This window comes from Thunnus maccoyii, chromosome 11, assembly GCF_910596095.1.
Source record: "Thunnus maccoyii chromosome 11, fThuMac1.1, whole genome shotgun sequence".
NCBI lineage: Eukaryota > Metazoa > Chordata > Actinopteri > Scombriformes > Scombridae > Thunnus > Thunnus maccoyii.
The window spans coordinates 11,616,798-11,634,503 of record NC_056543.1 but is presented as its reverse complement, the minus strand read 5'-3'; the positions used below and the strand labels follow the sequence as shown (position 1 = coordinate 11,634,503).

At 40.7% G+C, this 17,706-nt stretch overlaps 1 protein-coding gene and 1 long non-coding RNA gene across 3 annotated transcripts in view; one reads left to right on the top strand and one right to left on the bottom strand.

Annotated features, from left to right (window-relative positions):
- stxbp5l (syntaxin binding protein 5L) overlaps positions 1 to 17,706 on the top strand; it is a 159,788-nt gene that overhangs the window by 34,537 nt on the left and 107,545 nt on the right. The gene's annotated exons all lie outside the window — the stretch shown is intronic.
- Positions 3,520 to 5,746, bottom strand: LOC121906777. The gene is made up of 3 exons (XR_006098733.1): positions 5,664 to 5,746; positions 4,360 to 4,455; positions 3,520 to 4,121 (listed from the first exon to the last, which is right to left on the bottom strand). It is a non-coding gene; the product is annotated as an uncharacterized LOC121906777 (long non-coding RNA).

Here is a 17,706-nt window from a genome sequence, read left to right as displayed (position 1 = left end):
TCAGATTACATGTCCCTTTGAATTATATGATTTGGCATGTTGAGACGTATGTTTACTCCACGTGATGGTGAGGTGGTGTGTGTATGTATTCATACTCTGCATGGTTTTGCCACTGTCTCGCCACGTGTAAACACATTATATAATGCGTAGCTCACTTCATCAGAGGCAGGGGAAAGCATAAGGAGTGGATGACTGAAAAATGAGAGGATGTTGGTGTTGGTGTGACAGATAAGAGACAAAGAGCTGCTCTGCATTCTTATCTCAGTGCCCTGTGATGTCACGTGGAAAACTGTGTGCATTGCTACACACAATGGAAGATGGGATTGTTAGATCATTGCAGTGGAATTGAAAAGTCAAGAGGTATTAAGAACGATAATGGGGTATAGCTTTTAAACTCTTCCTAGATCAGCCAGCATATTTTTAGGAGATTACTCGTTGCTTTAAGTGATGCAAATCTAGATATCACAATCATCTACACGTCTCCAGATCTCTAGCTGTGGTGCACTTTGTCCTAAAAAAGCCATTGTCTTTATTTTAGTTATTTACTAACTCTCTATACACCTATTTCTTACTTACACAAAATGCACAATTTTGACATTTCAAGGCCAAGCCAAACCATACAGGCAAATGTTATGTTTTCTCTCAGTTTGTTGAATCAAATTTCTCCAAAACCTTAAGTTCACATATGACTGGCACCAGCATTACAATAAACTGTCCTACTGTACTGTTAAACTGGAGTTTGCCATTTCACATATTGTACACAGTGACAAGTGCACCTCATGTTGTCTTGTTTATTTCTTCAGAAATTTTATACATTTTTCTTTAGCGAGAAAAGAATCATGATCCTCCTTTTCAACTATGCCAGGCTCTAGGGATGGCAATGTCAGTCTGTCGCTCAGTTGGTCGGTCGACCACTTTGGTCCAGACTTAAATATTTCACTGTTATGGCAGTCCCTACAGTTACTGTTACAGGGACTGCCATAAATTTTTGTACAGACATTTATGGTTCCCAGAGGGTGAAGCCTGCTGCCTTTAGTGATCCTCTGACTTTATATCTAGTGCCAACAGGAGGTTGACATATTTTGTTTTTTAGTGAAATAACTATTGAATGGATTGCTATGAAATTTGGTACAAGATGAATTGTAATAACTTTGGTGATCCCCTAATTCTCATCCAGCACCGCCATCAGGTCACAATTTTGATTTGTCCAATAGTATCTTTTTTTAGTACTAAATACTTGCAAAACTAATTGCATTGTCATCAGCCCTAGCTGTACTTTATGTTTATTGCTAATTAGCAAACATTACCATGCTAATACGCTAACTTAGATGTGCTGACATTAGCATTTATCCTAAAGGAATTCTGTGTCCGTCTACAGCCTTGGCACGCTGGCAAGGCCATGTAGACTGTAGACTTATTTTCCAACAAACATGTGTCGTTGTGCCTTTCTGCTGTTTGTGTGTGTGTGAGGTAGTGACAGATAATGTTAGAGAAGGATTTATTGTTCTGTGCTTGAACAATGGATTTTTTCAAAGTCTGGTTTGTCTGAATTATAGTTGGATTTGAAAAAGTCTTTTTAAAGCCATTCAGTCAACGCTTGAAATATAAATACATTACTTTTTGGCCATAGCGCTCAATTCTACAAATTTGCTTTACTGAGCTGGAAAAGTGCCCTGGACAAAAATGTCCATAGAATATCCTTACTTTCATACATGTTCAGCAACAGTCTGTGATTAAAAACATATATACTATTTGGGTACAGTTTGATGAATTAAATGAAATTCCTCCAAACTTACATAAAAGAGGGTTGCATTTCTCAGCTACCTTTGGCGGAGCCATTAAATAGGTTAGGGCTTGTTGGCTTGTCATACGTATTGTGCAGTAACTTATACATAATGCAGACTCTGAAGAAGGGTTGGGTATCGTTTGGATTTAATAATTCTGATTCCAATTCTGCCTATCGATTCCGGTTCTTAACGATTCTCAATACCGATTCTTTGAGGGGCGGGGTCAAACGGGTTACATGCTTATTTCACAGAAAAAACTTTTATTTTCAAAAAACTTTACACAAGTAATTGTCATATTCACAATTGACTTCATACAGTTTATGGAACCTGTAAATTAATTTCATACAGTTTACTGTATTTACAGTTTGGTGTTCTTAAAAGACATATGATTCAATAATAATATTTTCTTTCTTTTTTCATTCACTGTAGTGTAACTGTAACACTGAAAACAGACAAATGACAACATGGCAAGTTGGCAACAGTCTAAAAACCAATTACTTTACAGTTTAGGGAGCTGCAGCCCATGTGGGTGTTGATGAGAGAGAAGTAGCACAACGTTATGTGTGGTGCACTTTACTTACAATCAAACCAAAATAACAAATTGCAACTAAACCAAATAACAAATATAAAAAAACTCAAACCCTGGTATGGACAAGCAGGTGTAAAAACTTCCAAAATTAAAAACAGTTCTTGTTCAGAAAAATAAGCATATCTGCCTTCTCAAGGCAGTATGCACCAGCGCTCGGCACAGATTGTGTCTCCCGCAGTGAAGAAAACCCGTTCATTGGGTGTGGAGGAGGCCTGGACACACAAAGGCCATGTCTGACAGTAAAGGATCATCATTCACAGGTTCCATCACCAGGCAGCAGGGTCATCAGATGTAATAATTGATACAATACCTCTGCCTGGTCTTGCATGAACATGGACCTCTGCTGTGACGTCATCTTTTGTGCATCCTCATCAGCAAAAAGCTCCTCCAGTGGAGACATTTAAGGACTTTTGCAGGGAGGTGGTTGCTAAATAAATAAAGAACAGGCTTATCAATAAAAAATTGAAAACATCCATTAAAGGTATGATTAAGATTAAGAACATATCAAACGTAATTCCAGCTACCATATACTTATATTCTCCTCTTCCTCACTCGCCACACCTTCCTCATTCTTACGTCTTTTCTCAGACCGCATTGTGACATCACCATCTTCTTCATGATTATGCTCTGTTGACTACAGAGAACATAATTGGAATTTAGATCAAACATTTTAATGGCTGAAGGGGAGACAGTATATATTTGTGAATGAATGACATTTCACCTGCTCAGAGTCAGTCAGCTTTCCAGCCAGTAACTTCCCCTTGATCCGGTCCCAGACAGTAGCGCAGTTGTCCATCTTTTGTTTGAAGCATGGGTCTAATGCAGTGGCCACTTCAAGGAAGTTCTTGATGTATTCCTCATTCATTTCATTATAGCCTCAATCATTTACCTGGTACTGCTTGGACAGATTTGCCCACACTTGCTTATTAAGGTTGGATACAAATACTGTGTCTCCCTCTTTGACAGCAGAATGCATCTCAAGCTTTAGGAGAATTGGCAGGATCTGACCGCATGTGGGGTTCTTTTCAGTAGAAATGCAGAGCGTGGACTTGTACAAAACTCTCATCAGATAGATGAAGTCCTCTGCCTTCCTGAAATCTTCCTCAGTCAGCCAAGCAAGTTTGTGTGAGAGAAATGCGTTTTCTGAGTTCAAAATATTGACTAATAATGTTGCCTTTTTTTGCTATTTGAAAAGGGAGTTTACCTGTTCATCTTTAAATTCCCTACATAATATTATAACAATTCACTGTTCTCTCTTAGCTTATGCACAATTTGCATTTGTTTATATATTTATCTTCAATTTGAATTTTAGATTATCCACAGTCATCATTATTCTTGCACTATTTTTACTTTTTGATCACCTTACATTTGCAACACCTGTACTGTTAATCACCTAACATTTGCATTACCTCCATTAGTACATATTCTATTATAGTGATAGTTCTCTGTAATTGTTCTGGTGGCTAGACTATCACTTTACTGCTCTGTTTTTTTATTCTTATACTCTTGTCTTTATTCTTATATTCTTGTGTGTGTTGTATAAGCTACTGGATCTTAAATTTCCCTCAGGATCAACAAAGTACCTATCTATCTATCTCTTCCCATCCCTCTCCAGATGCTTTCTCAGCCGTTGAGCCAAGCTGGCTGATTGAATTGCAGGGTATTGTTCTAGGAATCTCTTCAGCATTATGTAGAGAGAATTCCATCAAGTTCTCACGTCAAAGAATGAGTGAGTGTTGAGGCAGCTATAACACAAACAAGAAAATCACAATTACATGGAGAAATGTGATTATAATGATATGACATGCAATTTTTATATGGTAGTTACATGGTAAGACATGAGATTTATATTATATTGTGTTGTTTTACAAATGTGAATACCTGCAAAATGTGCATAGTGCAGTGCACTACTAATAAAAGAGGCATTACTTTAATTAGACACCATGCACCAGGGTCAAATGAAGGGAACTCAGTGATTCTTACTTAGGAGATCCTGCTTCTCCCGCAGAACGATATTGGCCATGAACGACCACTTTATCCATACGATGATGCCACGGATCTTCGCCGTCCACTGAGCCACTGCGGTCAATGAGAAGAGACTTTGTGCAGCTAGATTGAGTGTATGAGCAAAGCAGCCTAGCTTCACACATTGCAGCTTTTTTATGGCTAAGTCCATATTGGCTGCATTATCAACTGTGGCGGCCACCACTTTGTCAAAAATCCCAAACTCTGTCAGGACGTCACTGATTTCCTCTGCCACGACAAGTCCTGTCTGGGTTGTGTAGACAGTACTTTTTGCCTCATTTTGCCCTCCACTAAATAGTGTGCTGTGACAGTAAGGTAGTGGTCTTGAGCAATGCTAGTCCAGCTGTCACAAGTGAACTCAATGTAATGGACTTCACTAAGCTCGGAGATTATATTTGACTTTTCTATCTGGCACGAAGATGGGAGTAACCGATTTGCCAAATAGTCCTTGGTAGGTGACTTATTGATACTCTTATTGATACTTATCTCTGTAATTTGTTGCAAATAATAAAGATATGACATGAAAAGATGTGAAAAGATTCAACAGTTATTCATTCAAGAACATAACAGTTAAAGGTTGCAGTATGTAAGATTTAGTGGCACCTAGCAGTGAGGTTGCAGAATACAGCCAACTGAATACCCTTTCGCCTTCCAAGCGTGTAGGAGAACATACGGTAGCAGTGAAACTCAAGAAAAATGCAAAAAGCCCTCTCTAGAGCCAGTGTTTGGTTTGTCCATTCTGGGCTACTGTAGAAAGATGGCGGTGCAACATGGCAGGCTCTGTGGAAGAGGACCTGCTCTCTATGTAGATATAAAGGGCTCATTCTAAGGTAACACAAACACAATTCTTATTTTCAGGTGATTACACATTAATCAAAACATACTTACAAATACTATATTCCATTTCTGCCAAGTCCGTTCCACTAGATGCCATTGAATACTACACACTGCACCTTTAAATTAGAAGTGCTTAAACCTAATGCTAACTGTGTCCTAAGTGAGTAACTACAGACTTATTAACGATTAGGGCTACCTACTCTTCAACCAATCAGTTGATCAATGGGGAAAAAATGCGACGTTCACATAATATAGTAAACAAGACTAGTTAGCCCTCCGAGCTATTACGTGCTAACTATGCTACGTCATTAACGGGTGACATCTTGTGTCAGCAACATTTTTGCCGACAATAGAAACAAAAAAGCCTCAGTGAAACAAAAACCAGAGACTATATTGTATTAAGTTACTGTGAGCTGTAAATTCACCAATTCTAAGCAGAAGGCAGAAGATCACATCTCAGACCCTGACAAGCCTGGGCAAGATCTCTCCTCCTCTGGGCAGCTCTCCTGCTCCAGCCTCCGTCTCAGACTCCCCCTGGTCAGCGGTTGTCTACTTGGCCACCATCCTCTTCTTTTTTCCATTTTATGGCGGGTGGCGACTAGTGTGAAGGTGCATTACTGCCAGCTATGCCAGCCATGTTAGAATTAATTAACATTACATAAATACCAATAACAGTACTGTTTGTCTAGGAACCTATCAATATTTTGGCACTGACCAGTCAGGAACAGATACCAATTTAGTACCAGTTCTCGATAGCCATCCCTAGTTCTCATGTGCAATGTTCATTATTATATAGCAATTTGCTGAGTTTAATAATTAATGTTGTGCCAGTAGCAAATTAGGGTTCAAATGTTAATGGACAAAACTTTTAGCTTTTTTAGTGCTACCATCTAGCTGATATGTGTCATTTTTGTTCCCTCAGTAATTGAACACTTTGAAATAAATACCTAAAACTATAGATGATGTTTGTCTGGCTGATCAAATTTAAGAAAAATTATTATGGTATATAATGATTTATAAGATAAGGCAATTTGGAGGGCAGTCGTATTGCATGTAATGAACACTGTTATTTTCTGAATAATGTTACATTTTTGATGGTGTGCTTCCTTAAATTGTTATAATGCTGCCACTGAATTTGATCTTTAATACATTTTTCCAATTCAATATACAGTGATTAAATACAATTTTTATAGTACCTATGGGACAAGGTCTAATGATACCTCTTTTCCTGCTGTCTTTTGCTCTCATACTGGAGCGAGTTGCCAGGATGTGGACCTGTGTGAGTCATAAATCATGTCAAATAGCAAGATCAAATGAGAGGTCAAATAGCAGTAAATGCTATTTGGCAACGTCCTGTGTTATATATGAGACAGGACATTGATGACATGATAGTGACAAGTGCACGCGTGTGCGCACACACACACACACACACACACACACGATTTGTCTACCAGTAGAGATTTTGCCATATTGTTTGTGGCCAATACTACATATCAATAAGCAGGGATGCTATATGGAAATATTGACTTTGCAGGATTATTTCATTAATGTGATGTAGTGCTGTAGGTTTTCAGGTATTTAATTCAGTTAATTAGCCATAAAAGACATTCCCACCTGGTTATTTAAGCTATAAATAGTTTTACAATTGAATTTCCAGAAAATTTAGCTAATACATCACAATATACTGTATATTGATAATGCCATATCACATGTGTAATAACAGATAAAAATAATAATAATGATTTTATTTATATACTTTAGCACCTTTCTTACACAAAATGTAGCTCAGAGTGCTTAATAAATTAAAGACGTCTGGCCGTAGATCACTGTCTGTGTCAGTTGCTTCAGAAACTGACGTACCTGGAGCAGCATCATTGTCAAATGGAGCGTCTGACGAGACACCTGTCAGTGCCACCTCTTCAATTATTTCTTGAATTCTTAGGTCTACTTGCGAGACTGTCACGTCCTCCTGTCCTCTCCAGTAGTCATCATGGAGCGCATGGCTTAGGCAATGTGTTGTTTTTGCTTCCATTTTCATGTCAAACCATTTTTGTTTAATTTCAGTTACTGTGTGTCCCTCTGCTGACACAGCATCACAAATGTTTTGCCATTGCTGGGTTGGTTTTTGTTTTTCCAGTAACACCAGTACTGACACTGGAAAATCACGTTTACTTTGTTTAAGTTTATTTAACAGTATGTTGATTTCACTACTGATGAAGTTCTTCCTTTTCTTACAGCCTTTTTTTGGTGGAATCTCTCCAATTCTTGGGCATGTGCCAAAGTATTGTAGAGAGCGTTTACCTATGCTCATAACAAACAATCAGCCACTCGCCTCCAATTTATGAGCAAGTGGGATTCATCATCCAGCACACCTGGGTAAGAGCAGATTTGGATGGTTAAGAACGTTTGGCGCATCTGGAGTTGACTTTTATTTTTTCTCTTAACAGAAAATTAAGAGAAAATAGAAGAGAATGTTGCTGAATGAGGCCAATTGTCCACCACAAAAGAACTGGAGACTCTCTGAAAGTGCACGACCTATTGTTGTGGTCACAGGCATACTTAGCATTGTGTGAGAGGAGAGTTGTTTAGAGGAGAATTGAGTCTGGCTTTGTGATGTTACTATGGAAACGTTAACACAAATATCTCATGTGGACAGCCCAGATGTACATGATCATTGTTTCATTTATCCCCTAATGCTACACTATAAAAACAAAAACAAAAAAAATACCAAATAAATATGGACTATTGGGCCCAAACAGCAGAGGTTTATTTTTCATGCACTTCAACCATTCAGTACTGTTGTCTGTCAGTACTCTTATCAAGATAATACAAAAGATTTCACAATATGTGGTCCAGAGTGTCCTTGGTGAGCACAGAAAACTGCTGTGACCAATGATCACAGCGTCACAAGGTGAGACAGTGCAGCGTAGCACATCATATCTCATTAATTCATCCTGTCTATCACCAAAACAACAGACCCTAGCCAAAGGGCTTTACCGATGCCAGCTGCCTCCCTTGTTAATTTGATTCCTCACCTCATCACGCGGGCCAGTGTGTGTGTGTGTCACCGCTGAGCTGAGCCGTTTTTTTTTCTAGACATCTGCTTGTGAAGACAAAAGGACTTTCATTGTCATTTTTCTGGTTTTCCCTCTCCATCACAAGTGTGTGTTTGTTCGTGGGATCTGGCCAAATAGACTGTAGCTGCTAGAGAAAAATATTGTTTTCTCTTCATCACGTTTCAAGGGGGAGGACTGATGAGAGGAGATAGAGATGGGAAATTATGCAGGAGTGAGGGTAGTGAGAGACTCATCGTCGGAGGAGGTAGTGGAGGCAAAAGCTGACAAACATGTAATATTAGAATAAAACACTGATTCATTTGATAGAGTTTGTCAGAGACAGTTAGTCAAAAACTGAATAACTTTCTGTTATAATTCTGTCTTTCTGACTTCTTGTAAGATGGTAAATTATATTGTTTTACTATAGGTTCCACAGGTTACTGTGGATTAGAGTTTTCTGAAACTACCCATATATTAGCATTTTTGCAGTCTGTTTCATATCACATGGTCTGTGCGCACAATTACAGTAAAATGCAAAACACATTTTAATTCCTCTCAGTCAGTGTAATGGCGATTGGACCATCTTTAGCTTCTGTATTGTGATTGCTTCCGAGTGAATACTGGTGGGGTGTAAGTTTGAGAGGGATTTGATCAAGTCACTCAGGGATTTGATTGCTTAAAAGTTCCTGTGAGCCATTGGAGAACTGCGGGGATTTTGCAGAAAACCACCTACAATACAGTTCTACACGACTATTGGCCTCCACCCACACCTCCCCCCTACCTTCGTTGTTAGATCAGGAGGAGGAGGATGATGTGGGAGACTTGAATAAATTAGACTAGAACCACGCTGTTTTGGAAATGTAAGCAAAACTTTTGCCAACTGACATCCAAACACGCACACACCTCCAACTCATGATATTGTTCTGCTAGCTACCAAGACCCACAAACTAATAAAAAGTTTTAAATTATGGGACATGTTAGCTGGCTGCCCCAAACCACATTTGATTGGATACGTATGACTGACACCGGTAAGGTCAGCGAATGTGGCAAAACACTTCATTTCTGAATAAAACTGTTTACAGAGTATAGTGGTCAGTGGTCAGTTACCATTTCTCCTTTTTTGAAAAAAAAAAAAAAAAAGATTAGCGAGGAGCTTGCAGCTTGCAGCTTGAAGCTTGCAGATTACTAGTACAATATGACACTGATTGGTTCCTTTATCGCTCCCCAACTGTCAGTCTGCATAAAAGTGGGTCTGGTATAAGGTCGCAGAACGCCTCTGGCCAGTACATCCAATTTTAAAAATATTTGGGGCTGTGCTCTAAAGCAGATCTTAAAATAAAAGTGACACTGATAGATAACTGTCTTTCCTTTAAGCTCTTTTATATTACAGACTATATGCACTGTCCCTGTACTAATTTAATATAAGGGCTGTTTTCTGGTTGAAGAATACATGTGTATGTGCTGACTTATGAAGAAGTGATTTGGTGACTTAACATCAGACTGATTTTATTCCAGTGATACCTTAGAGCGGAGTGTAGATAGGCGAGAAGTTGAACACATGGCAATTGCTGCTATTTCCCTTGGCCTCCTCATCTCATGCTTGGGCCGATAGGTGGCTATTTTATCTGCTTTTCTGGCCCCTGAAAGATGATGAGAAATGATAAAAAAGGTGGATCAGGGAGAAAAAAAATTCCCAGAGACAGATAAGAGGATATTGCAGGGTCAGGCTGCGAAAGAGGGAGATGTAAAAAAGAAGCCTAACAGAGGAGGATATAAAGTGGAGCAAGAGAGCGAAACAGAAGTGTGTTTGATGCAGACAGAGAGGGTTGAAGAGCAGACAAACTGTGTTCAGAGGGAATTTTCTCTAAATGGAAATTTTTGTGGGTTGCTGTGTTGTTGACTGATTTGACTGAGGGTACGCACACACACACACATACGCCAATCAACTTCCTGTTTCTTGAGTAGGGATGGGAATTTAATTGATACCAATGCCATTGTGGATTATGCTTATTGGTCCTATTCTTTATCGATGTAGGGTGTCAGTGTCAAGTCAACTGTTTTATTATTTCCACTGTTTATCAGTGACCTTGCATTCTGATGAATATGTGAAACATAACTAGTAGATAAGATAAATGGTCCACAACCAAAACTTAACTGCATTAATTAATGAATTAATTCATCTGAAAGCATCGTACAGTCTCCTGTCTGTATGAGAACAACAAAAAGAGCGGGAGGAGTGCTCTGCTGTGTTGTTATTAACGTCATGTCTCCAGCAGGGGAGAGCAGCCTCTCTGCTGCACCGTTAGCTCCGGGGGAAAGCCATCGCTATCCAAGACGCTGAACTGATGCAGCGTTTTTGAGTTGAAACAGGTTGAGCACTGAGTCATTTTCTTCTTATTTTCTACTCTCTTTTTCTCACCGCAGAGTTGTTTTAAGTTGTTTAATGCTGCAGTGTATGTTGGTCAGCTGGTCTCATTTATTACTGCTGATCGCTGCTCCGCTCTGCTAACGTTAATCTTTGAGAGACAGCGTAGAAAGTTCACAGTATACTTCATGTTTGTAGAATTAATTTTAATGAAAACAAATGTGGTTGAAAAGCTTTAAAAGTTAGTTTTGATTGACATTTCTAGTTTTGATTGACATTTCTATTTCACGTGTCTTAACAGCAGTATGTCATCTGTAAGGAATAAGGACCAATGTCTTGACGTCTCCAATGCTGTATCAGCAGGGCCATCTGGATCATAATGAGCTATTAGTACTACTGGACTCACTGTCATTACCATCTTGGCTGATACTCATCACAATTACCATGTAAGATGCTGTCATCCATCATCACCATCACATTGTTATCTTCCATCTTCTCTTTTGAATGTTAAATATGACTGCCTTATTGGTAAGAGGCACAACATGATGGATTTTTCCCGGGTTCTTTTCCATTTTTTTTATATCCCTATTTCTGTAATATTCTCTTTTTTTCTATGGTTTCATCTCACTTCCACTTTTGTCTTTATTCCTTCCAATGTTCCTTTCTACCTTCCTTCCTTCCCTCCCTCCTTCCTGTTCCCTTCCATTTAAATAGGATATTTGGTCTGTGGTTGTTCTAAACATTTGTAGTTTCTGGGGTGAATGAGTCATGCCTCAAAACAGCAGCGCTCTAATCTCTTCGTAATACTGCCTGAAGCTTTATAGAGAATCTATCATGCAGACAATGTTACAAGCTCGCTTGTGTTTACGTGTAGCCCTGCGCACATACAGAACATGTATTATGTGTACACTTAAGCGTGCCTGCAAGTGAGAAAAGAAGTGAGAGAGAGGTTGGCAGAGGTGTTGTAGGCTCTTTTGAAAAGGATGCACGCCTCCAAGTGTAAGCAGGCGATTGGTGTAGGTGTACATGTGAACACAAGGGTGAACGCAGAGACGCATGCAAGGAGATGAGGAGAGAAAGAGGTTGGAAAGAGAGATGGGTTCTTGGCAGCGTTGCCGAGTTGGGCTGATTTATCTTCCCACATTGTGACTCACCATTTGTCAACTATACAGTTTACATTTAAAAGCGGCTACTAAAAGACAGAGAGAGAGATAGAGAGAGATAAAGGGAGAATGGGGAAAAGAGAGCATGACAGGAAAAAAGAGAAAGGAAGCAAGAGATTTTTTTCCTTACTGCACAAATTAGCAAAGCCATTCAAACCATCGCGGTAACCACCATAAAAAAATCATTTAAACTTCAGCTGTTATAAAATAATTGGCTCCTAAATACCGTATTGGCCCGAATATAAGGCAACCCTGGTTATAAGACAATCCCACTTTTCCAACACCAACTTACATCATAGTATAGTTACATACTCACACACTCTCCTACCAGGCAAGGTAGAAGAAGTGGTCAAACCATCTGAAAGTGGTCAAAAAATATTCCCACTGGCAGTTAGCATTTATAAGACTGCCTGTTTGTCTTTTTGAGTTACCTATCGTCTCTGGCAGCTTGACATATTTGGTTTCTACAGAGACGTCAGAAGACACTTTGGACTTGTTTTCACTCATCATGAATTTTTTTCCTCCGTGGCAGAAAAACACATTACACGAGCCTTCAGAAACTCCTGCAGGTTAAACTAGTCTAACAAAACACTTTTAGTGCTGACTGACTCTAACAGACTTTAAGACCCTCGCTAACCTAGCAATGCTAAGGCTACAAACGACTCACAATGCAACACTCCGTGTAGGAGTCGGTTTTACACCGCTACTTTATCCATTCAAAAAGAATATCTGATGTTGTGAACATGTAATTAGACCGTGAATATAAGATGACCCCACTTTTTCAGATGTATTTCCAGGGAAAAAAAACCCGTCTTGTATTCTGATCAATGTGGAAAACTTTTCGAATACATCTATTCCTGTAGTAGTCTAGTCTTTATAGCCTCAATGGTCTAAATGTCTTTCTTTATTCCAGTGTTGCCATTAAGAGGCTGACTGTGCAGCAGGAATATTGGTCGGCATACGGCAGGCACATTGTTCTTTATGTCAAGCCTGAGGGAATAACTATTGTCCCATCACTTGAGCCGCTCACTCAGTGGTGAAGTGGTGTTCAGCTTGACTCTGCGTTGGGCGTGATGTGATTGCGTTACCATGGTAATGCGGTAACCGCGGCAGCTCTGGTTGTAGCCTGCTGAAAACAAAGCCAAGGACTGCACTGTATAATTTCAGTAGAAAATGATAACTCAGTATTTTTAGTAGCAGATGATATGGTAGTTTGTGTCTAACGCAGAATGTGTTTAATCTTCGGAAGCTGTCAGGGCTGGTTGAGGATATCTTGATCCCAGTATGTCTAAATCCATTTTGTGGAGTTGAACTAAATCCAGTAACGTAAAATCTTTTCAAAGAAAGCTTTATTAGGTGGTGCAAATCCCTGATAGGCTCTCGGTGTCATATGGCCTTCTTTTCAATGTGATTTTAAGAGGAAAATGTTCACACAGCTTCCACATCAGACTCTAGATCCAAGAGCAGAGAGTAAGGACTGTAGAGATAGCATAATATAACCTTGTTACACATGGTTGTTTGACGACATGTGTGGGAAGACTGCAGTGTTTGGGTGACTGCCTTAAGCAATCACCATTATGTGAGCCAAGTAATAATGTGTCACTATTGGAAAATGTGTACAGTAAATACCTGGCAAAGATTACACTTGTATGGTTTGTAAACTTCTGTGGTTTATGATGCTGTATATGTCTAATGTACATTGAAACATGTATGTGTCTATGATTGTCTGTGTATTTATGTGCTTATATGTGAGAGGTCATTTAGGGGCATATTTCAATGTCTGTTTGGCCATGACTTTGAATAGTAATATCATGTTTTTCTATGATTAGCTGCCATGTGTTTGTGTCAGTCGCACTAACACAATTGTGCACTTGTTTCACATGCGCCAGGTGACTTCTCCGTTCCTCTCCACTCAGTGTCTCACATCTGACTCTTAAAAGCGCTTGATGAGCAGAGTAGAGTACTTAAAGGAAAAAATTCACTGCTGTGAATATGATGATTTCTTAAAACTAGGTCACCTGTGTAGTAGAAATGTGCAATTATTTTGGAAATGTGTGTACTATGACTGAGGAAAATTTAGAAAAAGGCTGTAGTTTCCTCATACTGCTCTCAAGGGGGGATCCTGCAACAACTAGAATGCATTGCACGCTTCTCATCCAATCAGACTGACTGACGTTACTGACGGTGTGCTCACGGCCAGATTAGAACCAAAGACAAAGTTAGTGCAGTGTTATATGTCTTTACTGAGGCTTTATTTCATTTACAAAATGTTTTTCCTCACTGTATCTGGATATATCAAAACGGTGTGAAAGTAAACACTGCTTCTTTTACCTATATGGACGATTGAATTGTGGTCAAAGCTGAATGCAGCCGCCCGCAAGTTTCAGGTAACATTAACACACAGTTGTTGTTGTTCTGTTCTGTATTCAGAGTTGGCAAAATCCGATATATAATATTCTATCAGAAAACAAAGTCAGGTTTACCAAAGCACCATGAAGTTTGTTGCAGTGTGGAGTTTTCTGTTCTGTTCCCATTCTCTCTGATGATCATCACTGGGCAGGCACCGGTCGTAGCTTCATTCTATTTCATAGCTCCAGTGGTAGCTTTCTCCATGATACTCAGTTTTGTCTGATTACACAGCACGATATTCGGCCTCATAAATTGTAATACTGTAGTAGTGCCAAATCTCTGCTCCGACATTATATGATAAAGCTAGTCATTTGTTTGTTTGTGTTTAGTGTTAATGAAACAAGGAAAAACTCAGCAGCTGTAGTTTGTCTGCATTTGGCTGCGACTGTAGCTTAGCTCTGGTGGTTGTTTCCTCTTCCAGATTCTGTTTTGTCTGATTCCATAGCACTATATTCGGCCTTATAAGTTGCAATAATAGTGCCACATCTCTGCTGCGACATATGTTAAAGCTAGTTGTTTGTTTGTGTTGGTGTTATCACGGAGAAACTCAGCAGTTTAAGTCACGCTGCGGGTGTAACACTGTCTGGTGGTCGCTTCCTCCTCCACAATCTTCTAGATATACTGATATTTATTTAGCAGTATGATGTTTTAGTGTCTGCTTTTTTCTATCGCTAGTGTAGCATGGTAGGTGGGAGTATCTTGGGAGACCCACATTTTACAGTCTTTGAAGGCACCATTACAGAAAATGTGGAAACGTAGTTTGTAGTCCAATGCAGATCTCTAAAGCCCACTGGACTATGTGTTTAGCGAGCCAGCAAATTTGCCAGCAAATGAGCGGGGAGCTCTGGGTGCAGGCAACATGGAGGGAAGGTAAACATTGCTCATTTGCATGTATTACCCACATTGTAGTGGTACAATGCTGGTGCCAACTGAGGGTCAGGGAGCAATTTGGCCACTATACTGAAATGTGAGAGCAGGTGTTGTGTTACAGACCCAGGTACAGACTTGATCTTCACTCAAAGGTTTATTAATAAACCCTCTCATGGTACGCAAGAAAACAACAAACCCTCCACTAGCTGATCAATTACACCGAAGCAAATACAGGGCCACTGAATTTTAATCACAGAATAAAACAGCAATGAAGAAAGTAAAACTGCACTTATGCTAATAGACATTGCTTATTGTATTGACTAAGCCGTACACAAACAACATTAGACAGGTGTGCACGCAATTCAGGGAAACAAAGACAGCATCATAACAGGGAGGCAACATTCAAGATCCAGTAATGAAAGCAAGGCAAATGCAGTTCGTATACATAATCGCCCAGATGAAAACAACATCTGACTGGACAAGCTCAGTCACTGGCTGAGCTCTTCCACCAGGTGACAAGCATTACTGACAGTGTGAGCTGCGGTGAGAGCCACAGACTGCTTCCTCACTGCTGTCTGTCCCTGGTAGTCCTGACTTGTGCAAGGACAATGCAAGCGAGGAGTTTTGACTCCTGAAGTGATTATCAATATGCACTGACATAGGCTTGGCTCATCAGTGAACCAATCATGAGAAAATTGGATCCCAGAAAGAACAGACTACTCAGAGAGAACGGCAGAATAAGCTTGTGTTTTCAGAAGGCAGTGATGGTTATCTAAATTTTCATTTTATCATTCAAGGGTAGAAAACTTGAATGTACAATTTTTGTGATTCTCATGTTTGAACAACTAAGGAGTACTCTTCTGTGGGTGGAAAACAAATCAAGAAAGAAGGAAATCAGAAATTCATCAGAACAGATTAGTTTTGGTGACAAAGTTTTAGTGTTTGCTGTTTGACAGGCACGTAGGAGGCACGGTTATCTGTGAGTGTAGCTGTGCTGTAAGTAAACAGTCTCTCAGCTGGACTCTAGCTAGCCAATCAGGATGTGCCTACCGATTACGTATGTCTCACACGGTATAAAAGGCAGCATCTCGCTGCAGTTCCCATCCTTCATACTTCAGCGACAGCGAAATCAGCTCACTGATCTTACTTTGGATGGAATCGCCACTCCAAATTCATTTCTGCCTGTCATGCCCCGGTCTCATTGCTTCCGCTGTCGGGCATCTCTTCTGCTTCGAGTTCCTTGGATGGGATCATGCAGAGAGCAGCATGATGCAGCCACCATCCTGCGTCCACTGCCAGGCTCTTCCTTCAACTCAACACTGGCAACAGTGGGTCCATTTTCGGCTATGTGATGTCTCATTCCGCTGTGATGAGAGCAAGCCAGAGCTCAAGATTGATCTCTGCGGCAAAGATGAGTCCATGGCTTCATCCACGCCTCAGCTGAGACTCTCCAAGCAGCTTCACAGACGGACAATGACAACAACCTCTTGTCTGTGTCTGCAACATCGCCGACCTTTGGAAATCCACCGCTAACTTCAGTTCCGCACAGTTTCCTTATGGCCATGGTGAGGGAGCGTGTAGGGCTCATTCTGCCCGGCTTCATGAAGGCTTTTACGGTTCATCCGGCTCAACCCACCTTGTTTTGCCTCCTCTTCCAGATATTTGACAGTGTGTCAAAGCATCCTAGAAGGAGCCACTGAAAACAAAATCACCATTGGTTGGACTGGTTTCCTTCCTGAGAGTGCAGGGCCACACAGAGACAGGCTGTCCTGGCTTCACAGCTGGCTGCGGCAGCTAACAATCTGGGAGTGATGGGTGTTGCTGTGGTTAATAATCCACTGGACACCCCCCTCACAGCAGAACAGGCTGATTTTCTGGGCTGCACCATCAGACAGATTAATAACCTGATTCTGGGTGTTGCTACTGCTGCAGGGTGGGTGATGTCGCTTGCCACAGTGGGCTCATGTCACGTGTGGCTGGGACTTAATGCCCTTCAGAGGAAGGACAGAGAAGACCTCCTGCGAGCTCTCATAGCTCTGGACTGGCTTTTCGGGTCCATTTCTTCTGTTACTTGTTTACCAGTTGAAACAACACCCACTGCTTGCTCTAGTTCTCTGTGACACCGCAAGACAATACATTCTTGGGGGTGGACGTGTTTACTCATGCGCCATGGCCAAAGAGGCTGCTTTATGCCTTTCCTCCTCTTTGTCTCATTCCCCCTCTGCTGGAGAGAGTGAGACAAAAGAGACTGTTGGTCATCCTGATAGCCCTGGACTGCCGTTCAGCACCGTGGTATGCAGAGATGACTCAGATGTTGGCAGCTCAGCCCTGGTCCATTTCCCAAATGTGGGAGGCTCTGTCCCAGGAGGCTGGCTCAATAGGTGCGCTGCCCAACCTCTCCAGGCTTGGTTCCTCAGAGGGACAGGCTGATGCGGGCTGGACTGTCTGCACAGGTGGTGCAGGCCATCCAAGAGGCGAGAGTGGGATCCACCATTGCTTGCTACAAAGCTAAGTGGTTGGGATTCCAACGCTGGTGTGAGGAAAGGAGACTGGACCCCCTGAAATGTACAGTGGGGGAGAGGTCCTCTCCTTTCTACAATATCTG